Source organism: Athene noctua, chromosome 2, assembly GCF_965140245.1.
Source record: "Athene noctua chromosome 2, bAthNoc1.hap1.1, whole genome shotgun sequence".
NCBI lineage: Eukaryota > Metazoa > Chordata > Aves > Strigiformes > Strigidae > Athene > Athene noctua.
Genome location: NC_134038.1, coordinates 133,735,527 through 133,747,658, shown reverse-complemented (window position 1 = coordinate 133,747,658; position 12,132 = coordinate 133,735,527).

Below are 12,132 nucleotides of genomic sequence, written 5' to 3'. Positions count from 1 at the left end.
TGTCTGTTTATGTTCTTTTCAAGTCTTGCAGGCTGCTCAATCTGCTGGTGACAGCATCTACTTTTTCATCTACTTGATTCTATTTAAGAAATAGGCATAGTGAAGGCAACAACCGTATTGTGCTGGGTTTTACCTAACACAGAAATGACACTTCTATCAATTTGTCTATTTAGTTGAACTACTCACATTGGCAGCCCAGAATACTCCTTCTTATAGCATCTCATCTTTCCAGTTAATCTCAAGTTTCCACAACTTTATTTCAAATACCTTCACCAATTCACCTGTAAGCTTTCATGGGATTCTTAAATTGAGACAAATACCTTCCTCTAGAGTACTGCCTCATCTAGTGATGCTATGAAAACAGCAGAAAACACTGAATGGCTCTGGCCAACTTAGTGCTCCTAAAAAATGGCTATGTATATCAGTACCTCAGTATGGTGGTACTGCTTGCTGAGTGCTCCAAACATCTGAAATCCTTTTCTTTTGATGCCTCCTCTGTGAATAAGTGAGTGTATAAAGATTCCTTAATGTTCTTGAGACAAGATGACCTCACAGGTTAGTCCAAACTTACAAGACCCTTGTTCACTCAACTCCAGCGTCTATTGACCAAGTCATTTGACATTTCCTAGGCCCCCAAAGGTGGTAGCTCTGCAGGGGAAAACCTCTTCCTCCTGAAGCTGAGATAGTCCCATCCAGTCTTGATATGGTGGTGTAGGTTCAACATGGAGCCAACAAAATAGCTGGTACAGCTGCATGCTTAAGCAAGGAGAAGTGGGATGAAGCACAGTGTAGACTGTCACATTAAAATCTTAGCCTTTCTGCCTTCTTCACTACCTTTAAAGGTAAAAGCAGGGCTCAACTTAAACACACTTCTCATATTTATGTCAATACTACAAAGGTTATTTCCCTGTAGTTATCCCAGATTAAGGCTTTCAACCTGACTGCTCCTACAATACCTGCGTTCGCTGTTTCTGTCTATAACCTTACATCACTGCATTTTTTCTTTTAGCAAGTATTTTTTCCTTTATTATTTTTTTTTCCAAGTTCAATTTTTCTATCTCAAATTCCTTTGTATTTCTCCAGAATTACTCTTTAGGAAACCTACCAGGATTCCTTGCATATGTGCAAAAAATGAAGATTACTTGAGTAAAGATTATGTTTTCTGATGGCTGATATCCCAGACTCAAGGTGACAGTAGTAATCATATGAAAAATAGTACCTTTGCTGATCATGTGAAAGGGAACCACATTTGTCATGCTCCCTGTCAATTTCCTCTTCAGGTCTGTACCAAACCCTGGATGTGTAGTCATCTTGTTGCTATCCTCAGAGTCACCAGAAGGAGAGAACATACGAGTTCTCAACCCTTTGATCTTTGTCTGCCAAGACAGTAAACTCACCTGCTAGAATCCATCCAGATATTTCCATCCTCCTGTTGTAGGTGTACAAAGACTACACAAGTTTGCTACACTCTAAAAACACTCACAAAACATGCTGTAATGCTCTGGATTCAAAATCTGTGTGCAATGGAACTAGGACTCTGCATATGGGGAAAGCACAGCCTCTGATTCCTTACAGGATTAACTTTGGACCATCTAATGAAAAGCCCCACAGCTATCAACATTGATTGCTGATCTCTATTTCAGGAAATGACCGCAGCTACTCCCTTTATGATGACAAAATATATAGCTGCTCTTTCCCTCCTACAGGAGAGACTTCTTCCATGTCATTAAGATCTTTTCTGCACACATTTACATCCTGCTTGCAGGTTACCAGACAGACACTCAGTTCTTACCTTGAGCAAGATTAATCTCTAATACATAAGTATTTTTAAGATCATGACACCCTCAGGACAACCAAAACCCATTTTATCTGGTATAATCATTATTTGGTATACTGTTTGGAGCGAACTATTAGTGTAATCCAGATGGGAAAGTTGGAAGATGAAAGGCAAGTAAAAGATTTTAAATGGATGGAGAACAGTTTGGTTTCTGAATACAGAAATAAAAGCATTAGTTAATTATCAACATTAAATTCAAAATTACATTCAAAATTAAACAATTTTCCTGTGAGTAGTCTTAATGTGTTCATGTTTGAATGAAAATCAATGCATACCTCAAGAATAAAAACAACCCATGAAATTGACTACAGACAAATGTGAATATCAAATATTAAGACTTTCAACCACTTTTTCATTAGGGTCTCAGCTCCTGAACACATAAGATCTTGTGAAAAGCTTAGCTTTTGTTTTCAAGAGATACACACTTACTTAATAGACTGCAAAGAAAAGACTGAAGATTTGAATTATTAAAGGCTCAGAAACTAGAAAGCCAATAAGACCTCTGAAAATAAGAGTAACAACAACAACAAAAAATAAAGGAGCAAGACAGTTTCACCCTTTGGCAACTATTTCAAGATTTTTTAATATGTAGTATCAATGATAATGAAGATGATAGTGTGGCTTTCCTATTCCATAAAAAACTACAAGTAAGGCTACTGTTATCTCTGTACAGAAGACTATGCAAAATACAGAAAGTGTTATAATAGCACTAATAACACACAGAATAACCTGGAAGAAAAATCTCTGAATTAATGAGAAGTTTCATTAGCTAAGTTGCTTATCCTAAGAATTTATAAAATTATTTTTTAGGAATGTTAAATTAAGTGAGTACAAAATGCAATGAGGAGATAACATGGTGATGAATGAAAACAATTCATTCCTGCGATGTCTGCCACTCAGTGCAACACATGACAACAAGCTGCATCTGCACAGAGCCCTACCAAACATCTGAGGTTTACATAGGTCTATTCTAGCTGCAGAATAAGTATAAACATACACTCAGGAGAAAAAAAAATTGCTTAAATCAAGATGAAACTGAAAAGATGTCAGTCTGAAACATGACAGTGGACCGCCCTGATTTACCTTCTTCTGACATGACGGTTTCTTTCATGTGTGGTTTTGTGCCTTTAGAAACATTACTATTATCAGATTTCTCCATTTTTTATGATTTGACATTTAAGACTGAGACAGTTGTGCCACTTCAGTACTACATGTAATTATGTTCATACTGTATTGATCAGCACAAGAAATGTTACTGACCTGGCCAATAGCTCTAAAAGGTCTACCAGTTCAAATTCTCCCAGGAAAATGTAATAAATGGGAGCACTAACCCCTTTGGGATTTTTTGTGGCATTATACCTTTGTTTATGCTCAACTTCCAAAGGAGTTAATACTTTCTTCTTTATTGCATTAATCAAATCTGTTAAACCAAATTATTTGGAATTAGGTAAATTATGCCACATTGGTTATTCAGACAGAATCTAGTTTATTTCTGACACATCCACACTATATTTCACCTCCCTAACTGGATTTACTTGAGTTTCAATACGGAAAGCCTGATTCTAGTCTCAGTTTCCTATTGGGGTTATACCCAAGTGAATGATATTACAACACAAATGACAAGATGACCTATGACCAGATGACTCAACACTGGTTTTTTGCATCCCTTTCCTCACCAAACACATTCAGTCCTAGTCAGAACAGACAACCTGGACCACAGGCAACTGTCAGGTTTACAGGGATTATACACCCCAGCTGCTTGTTTGAATTAGACTCACAATTAGGCCGCATATTAGAACACTTACTGCATATGAACATTTTATCTACAACTTTTAATCACTTGCAATAAGGCCTCCTTACATGAAAATTTTGTTTGAACCCCATAAAGACAACCTTCAAAACATAACAGATTATAACGCTTGCCTCAAGATCTAGATCACAAGTGATAGCGTCCTGTCTTCTACGCCCAACATTTGAGTAAACTGGGACACCACAGAGAAAGAGTTCAAGCAGATTAATTGCAACAGATAAGAAGCAACTATGAGACTAAGCTGAATCGCCAAGACTCTACAAACACACAAAAAGGCTGACCTGGTAAAAATAGGCCTTATTCTCCTTCTGCATGGCTGACTACACTGGAGTTACCCTGATTTACAGAGTAGTTGCGCAAGTCTAAAACTGTTGCCAGTTAGATCAGAATCTGGCCAAATGCCTACAAATGCAGTAGCTTCAGATGCTGGCTTAAATTGAAACGACAGATGTACTATCACATGGCGATCAGGAAATTTGTTCTGCTTTCTTTCCCAAATTGCTACTGACCCCAGCCATATCCTTATGTCAATAAGGAGGTGTGAAAACAGGAATCTGGGGAAAGAGTAGACTATTAAACAGCTTAGAAATGTCTTTTAAAATTGGGTTTATTCCAGTAAGACTTAAATATCTGGTAGTCTTGCTTCAATACTATTTTTACGTTGCTAAAAGCAGTTACCTAAAAATCCTGGGCTCTTTCCACTGGCAGCTTCCTCTGTCTTTTATTTTAATCATATAAAAACTAAATAGAAATCTTTTCAGACCCAAAAGAAAGCTGAATGCACTGTAAATAACTGACCCATTTCAGGCTTTCTCTTCCATTGTGACTAATTCCATCTTCTGAGATAAATGGAGAAAAGATTGACTAAACCAGAGAAGCTTTTTAAGTTACAATGAGCTTTTATGACAGTTACCATGTATTGGTGTTTCTGTAATGGAAGGGGTTCAGGACAGCACTGAAAGTAGCTTGCTTCTTTCCCAGATGATCTAATTGACCCCACTGGCAGAGGAAGTATAGCAAAGCAAGGTACACCCTTCCAAAACACGGCCCTTTGTTGGTAAGAGTAAATGCACAACTTAGTGAAAAGGAAGGGTTTATAAACCTTGAGATCAGGACTATAGCAGAACAGCTTTGCCAGTGGTATTGTTGTATAACTCCAAGTATCTCAGTATGAATTCAGCTAGTACCAGAAACCTGCAGCCTGGTACAGGTTGCTCTGTATGGTGGTTAATCCTACATTTTCAAGGCTTCTTCCCTAGGCAAGAAACCATACCCACAAACAACAGCTCTGAGAAAATTGTTTTACCTGCCCCGGGTTCTTTCATCTGAAGTAACCATATTTGTCAGAGACCTTGTCCTTAAACATTCCTGACTGACATTCCCATAGCCAGAAATCTTTGTTTTCTATAGCAAAGACAGGTCTTGAATGGTCCAAGGTCATTGTTGGGCTCCAAGCAAGCTAGAGGAATTGAAAATTTTTAAGCATTGTTTGAACTACATAAATAAGACACCTTGGAGTATAGGCATGAACATGTCTCAGCTGAAATACATAAATCAAATAAACGAGGTTAGGTACACCTTTGCATGCTCCATGAAGAGCCATTGCCAATGGCTCCCTATTGAGCTTCTACTACTGCTTGAAGGGCACTTACAGATGACAACAAAGTCAAACTGGGTGGTGGTAAGCAAGCTAAACATGGGTAAGAGCCACAAGCTGCATATTAAGACACTAGGAAAAAATTTTAAAACCTGGGGGAAAAAACGAACAAACAAACAAAAAAAAACACACCACACCAGAAAAACACCACAACCAAAAAACCTCCAAGGGCCATGCAGCACCGGGGCAGGTTACCCAGGGTACTCAGAGGGACTGCAAAATCCCCATCTTTGGCAGTTTTTAAAATTGAAGATAGTGGTGGCAATAATCCTTCTTTGAGAGAAAGGTTGGGCTTTGAGACATCCCTTCTAGTGACTTCTGCTGTGATTCTGGGAAAGCAGAGTGCTGGGTAGCATGGTTCAAAGATGGTTGAAATGCTTTATTAATGTGTTGTCAGAGCTAGGTAAAGCAAGGAGGAGCAAGCCACCCCTGAGCTGGAGAGGCAATGGAAGTGCTTCCACCAGGCCAGGGAAAGGTAGACTCCAGGGGAGGTATGGTGAATCACAAGAGTGTAATAAAAGAGGGGTAGTGAGGCCTGAACTAGTGAGGCAAAGTAAAAAAACAGTGGCAGGTAGAAAGGGCTAGGCTTAATGAGCTGAGGAGCATAATGAATTTTTTCAGGTCACTTGAAAAAGGATTGAAATATACAAAGCTGTTACTGAGGTACAGGATATTGACCAGTATTAAAGCTGCCTTATATAAAATGTGTTCCTGCATGGAGGATTTGTTTAGTACCATCTGCAAGGCAGGAACCGTTGGCTAGATCAGCTATATGTAACATCTTGCTTTCCAGAGTTATGGCTTAAGTAGACAAAAGATTTCCCAAGATAAACAGATAAAAGATCATTTTATGAGTTTAATACCAGTGTTATGGTAGCTATGAGTCACATTCAGAGGGACTTTTTATATTTTTAATATTCTAAGTTATGAGCTAGGAATATTAAAGAAAAAAGTAGAATATCCTTTACTTGTTTAAACTGTCCCTACATAAGGCCAGTTTCAGGTAATAAAGTAATGGTAGACACCTAAGCCAATCATTTTCTTTAGAGAAGTCAAGGCTTCTTGGAGTTAGTTCTCTGTCCCCATCTTGCTGCATATCATGGAGGTATCATTCTTACCTCACTGTTCAAACAGAGATCAACAACTAATCTCCTTTTCAGTGTTAAGCCAAGATGCCCTTCTTCATTTCAATCAATTTATACTATGTTACCCAGACTGAGTAATCTAACACAAGTGTGACAGGACTTTTGAGATTCAGTCTAGCATCAAGTGATCTTCTGATGACACAAAGCAGTCACATCAGCCAGCATAGATGTTATTTAGATTTGTGAATGCTCCATTAGGTTGTCCATATTTCCTAACCATCTCTTCCAGACATGCTGGCAACTGCCCTACAGCGGACAGAGAGCACAGAACACCCTCAGGGACAATTGTACTGGAAAATAAAATACTAGACCTCTCAGCCTCAGCGATTGTAAACAAGAGATAGATGTCACTCCAATGAAATGAGACTGCTGTAAGAAACAGTGGAGTTGGATCCAATCCAGGATACTTCACAGTCAATAGTACAAGCTGATTTTTTTGTATTGCATGAACATTTTGTCTCATACACTGTTACTAGCCTATGACATACTAAATATTTTTATTTAAGAAAATAGAGAACAATAAGCAAAGCAGAGGTCCATCCTAACAGAACGGGATGTACTGTGCTGAACTTCCTGCATGCAGGGAACGGGAAAGAAAAAAAAAAGGGGGGGGGGGGGGGGGGGGGGGGGATGATTTCCAGCTAATTGTTTATGTTCTAGTCTTTGGCAGCTATGCCAATAAAAGCACTGAATAATGATCCTAAATGGACCAAAACAAGAGAAATTACATGTTCAGCAATTCTTTGCTATTTGAAATCCAGTAGTGTGTTTTATTTGCTTTTCAGCTGTACTTTGGTGTGGCCTTTCAAAAGGAAATAATCCTGTGAACAAAGTATCTGGCCAAGAAACAAAAGGGATGCCAAGTCTGATCCACAGGTGATGAGTACTTGGCCAGGAACCAAACTTAGGCTAAATTAAAGACAATTAAAACAGGCAAAATTGTCCATCTGCTTGCATACTTAATATAGACAGAGTGTAAAAAGGTGCTAATAATCTCTGAAGAGAAAACCTTACACTACATGCTGAAGACCAAATGTCCAGCAAAAACCTCTGCTGTACAAAACAAGACAAAGCAAGAAATTTGGAAACAAAAGAATTCTAGCACAGCACTAATATGAAGAACTCCCTAATGTTTTCATGTTTATTAGCAATAAAAAATAGGCAAATTGTTCAGATCCATGCGAATTACAGAATTTGACCCTCAGATTGACATCGTTTACATCTTAACTGTATCAGCTAAAGGGATAGCTAAGAAACTCTTAGAAATATAAATCAACCTGAGACTAGAGTGTGTACTGAAATAATGTGTGTGAGCATCTTCCAAGTCCTACATGTGGCATGCATAAATGCAACTCCATAAAAAGAAGCTATGTATCAAGGAGGGATATGAATAATAAAACACCATAACTACTTAACTATGACATTTTTATATAACAGAGATTCAATCTCTGTCAAAAATCTAGCACAGTTAGAACCAATTTTGGGGGTATTTTTCTTAGTTGTCACCCACATGCATACCAACTTGCTCTTCCCATGAGCCAAAAGTTAGATAGCTGTGTTCATTAATGGCAAGTGGGACACCCAAATTCAATTTCTTGGCTTGACTCAAATCCACATAGCTAGAACCTTGGTCTGCTTTTTACTCTATAGCTGAATCTCTCAGTTTTCCATTGTCCATAATTAATCCATGTGTCCCATGCTGTGTGTTCCTGCTTTGCCCTGCACCCATAACACACTGGTTCAGGAAATCAAAGCAAAAGACTGTTCATTTCTTGCAGGTATTGTAGGTTTTTGTGTTTTTGAGTGAGATGCTTGAACTGGTCCACAGTGGGGTCAGCTAAGTGCTAGTGCTGGAACAAGGGAAGCAGCTGAGCACATGGCATAGCAGGAATGAGCAGGGGATCAGGACTGCCTCTTTCAGCAGCAGCCTGTGTTTACATTTTCTTAGCACTATCCTAAATCTACATCTTCAGTTTCATAATTATTTTAAATGAGTGGGTTGTGGGGTTTTATGGGTTGATGCCAAAAACTGTGGTTCCACCCTTGCTCTCTTGGCTGTTCATACCTTTGCTTACCCCTTCCCTCCTGCCAGCACTAGTATTCAGGCAGACATGCAATGAGCCACATTTGGAAACTCACTCTTGGTTTTGGTTACTTTTTCTTGATAAAGACAGAAAGAATGGAAATACTTTTCAGATACTCAGGAATTTTTAAAAAGTGATGTTATTACTTTCTCTTGCAAAGAAGAGATGTACATTTTTAGTATATACTCAGTGCCTCACTAGTGAATATTCATAGCTTCAAGCACATTCTGATTACTTTTAGAAAAGCTATTTTTTGTGCTTTGAAATATTTGTAATGGCTGCTTTTTTTTTTTTTTTTCCTTCCCTTTCCACCCCTCCCCCTATATAATTTGACTAATTTGACCCTGGGCAAACACCACAGGATGAAAATATATTACCACCTCCAAAAGGATCACTGATAGGAACTGGAGAGTTTAATCCTACCAAGTGCCTACAGGCACCTTAAATTACTCCTAATGTTAATGAAAGTTCAAAACACCAAACGATGCAGGAGCAGGGCTCCTGCAACCTGGATCCAGCTGTAGAAAAAAAGTGTCAACAAAAACACAGCCACTGCTAAGACATTTGGGTTTGCATCATAAAATTATTAAATGGAGATGGATTAATCTCTCTAAGGAAAGGACATTTTAGCAGGCATGTTTATTTTGGTCTCCCACAGTTGCTGAGCAGACTGCATCAGCTCTCCGCTTACTGAATTGAGTGCTACTCCAGTCTGAATTATGCTCCATAACGCAACAGGACCCACACTCACTGTAACGTTTCCAGACCAGCAGCACCATGGGTTTGGGCAATCCAGACCTAAGCTCCTCAAAACCACCTGTAACCCACAGGTCCTTTAGCTCTTGTTCTTCATCAATTCTTCCTCTAAAACTCGGAAGAAAGTAGGCAGAAGAAATGAAAGGGGAAGAACTTCACTTGTTCCCCAAGTAACCAGCCCAAAGGTGGTAGCAAGTACTTCATTAGACATGGTTGACATTCTATACCCATTTAGAAAAATATCCTGAAACAGAGTAGCAAAGAATGCTCAATATGAATGGCAATTAATTTATGTTGCACAGATGTCACTCATTTCACTAAAAACCACAAGATAATAACTCAGGTATCTTTTCTCTGGTTACATCCACAAGCTGTAGCTACTCATCAGAGACTAAGCAAGATCAGTTAAGGGACAGTAGTAGGACAACATAATGGGAAAAGAGAATTTTAGGAAGTTTATGTTTCTGGAAAATCCACTGAGTTCAAAGTTTAAACACACTTTAAACACATCCTCTGATGCTCAGCTCTAGCAGAGACAGATACATTTGTTGGATCATTTTAAAAGATTTGTACTGAATCTCCAGAAAAGATTTCCAATGAACATTCTACTTTAACAAGAGCTCTCACAGCACAAAAGGCATAACTTGTGACTCTACTAATCAAAAGCACAAGTTCAAAATGTAATTTTCCTGATAAAGGGGTTGGGTCTGAGAAATGCAGTACTCTGAGACCAAGCACAGAAAGCAGCAAGTATATAACATGCTTTTGTTTCCTGAAAGACAGACAATTTAGAATATTACCCATCCCTCGGGCTGGCTATTAACCCTAATTTTGAGAAGAGTGAGGTTCTTATCTGTGGATATGCTCCAGGGGGAAGAGGGCAAGGGTGGTTGTTTTTTCCACGTTTTTTCTAAATGCACGTATCTTCATGCACACGACTAGCTTACCAGAGGGTTTAACGCATCCCTTAACCTCAGAAGGCCTGGACTTACACACAGCCAGTTGTTCCTGAACTCTCCAGCTCAAAGCTGTTTGTATCAGTGAAAATACAGAACACACCCACCAATCGTATCCTTATCAGTCCTAGCCCTCACAACTGTGCATCATTCATTTTTATTGCTGGAGAGTTTGTGCTTTTTTTTTTTTTTAAGCTACACTAATTAACAGAATCCAATGAAGTACGTCATAAGATTTCTCCAGCAGAAACCCAAGGGCTACTATTTCAACTAGAAAGCAATCTTATAAGCAGAGTTATTATTGGTAGGAAGAGATTAGCTTGCCTTCAGTACCACTGGAGTGCTGATAGCCAGAGGTACATGCACAGTGAGCACACAAGCATGGTATGAGAAACCAGCCAGGATTGCAAATAAGACTGTGCTGCCAGTGAGGAACTGGAGGAATTGAAGCACTAGGAAGAGTCAATTTAAGATGCCCTCCTGTCTCAGCACTGCTCAATTTAATTGCCTCAAAGGGCCAAGTTACTTCAAGTACCCCCATCGACAGCATTAAACTTACTTCAAAACTCACCAGAAACTTTCTGCCCTCAAACTTGAGTTCACAACCAGTTTTTGTTTAGCTCAATAGCTATAAAAGCAGGTGCTTAGGTTTTACATAAAAACTGCTGTTTAAAGAAAAAACAAAAAAGGTACTCTGCTAGCAGTATATTCTTGTAGCAAATAAAGGCCTAGGTAAGCTATGCACTGATCTTCTCAATTTGCTGGCAAATTTTAACACTACACATTCAGACAATAAAAATAATTCAATGCTGGAATTAACCCAATATTTGAAACTTTTCTGCTCTTTCCACATTAAGGCAGATGATTAACTGGAAAAAAAAAAAAATTAAAATTGAAGCTCAAAAACAATAAACATTTAATCACACATGAACTGTTTTACATCCTCTCCACCACAAAACCTGCAAAAACACTGCCAGTGAAGAAAAAGAACGATGTGACAAGAAGAAATAGCTGGCTTTTGCCCTGAGGGTTGTCCAATATAGCACCACTTGGTGAGACTATATCTCAAGTTATGTTAAATTTTTATGTTGTGTTGAATTTTGGACCCCCAGAATTCTTAAATGCTCCTTGAAGTCTATTCTGTCAGGCCTTAAAATGATAATTGTAATCTGAGGCAATAACTAGAAGGGAAGAAGGTTATGATGGAGAACGGCCTTGGACTTTCTCCAGAGTATATGGTTTGCTGAGGGGAGTAGGCAAAACAGGACATGTGTTTGGATCTCTGTAACTTGTCACATGTTGGCAATGCTGTCTTCATTGGCAGCCCACAGCTCTCAGCTAGGCTGTGACCTGCAGCACTGCAAAAGCCACACAGATGCTCTCCTTCCCCCTCTGTAAAACTTCCCCAGGAGGAGCAACATCTTCCACTGTTATAGGCAAATACCCATCAGAGACCGAGTCTGAGATACCTCTACTAAAATAATAATGTCATGTTATGAAGCAGCTGATGGAAAGACAGAAACTGTTAGAGATTAAGATAGGACTAACAAGTATTTATTGCTTCTCTGTAGGCTTCAGATGAAACCACGCTGATCAAGGAAACTCCCTCCCCACCCTCCACTACCTAATAGCGTCTTACCTCAAACACGTCAGCTAACAAAGCTCCATGACAATCTAAAATGCTTTCATAACCATGATCTGGCCAAAGCTTTAACCTGCTTTTACTTTTGCAGTGGGAATAGGGACAGCTAAAGAGCCTGTGAACAATCTCAGACAAGCCTTTTCAGACTGAAGGGATAAAAGATTGTACTAATTCACTGTGAAACCCCAAAGACTGCATTTGAACAGTTTAACTTGAAGGTCAAGCCAATCTGTAGAGTTAGGCAA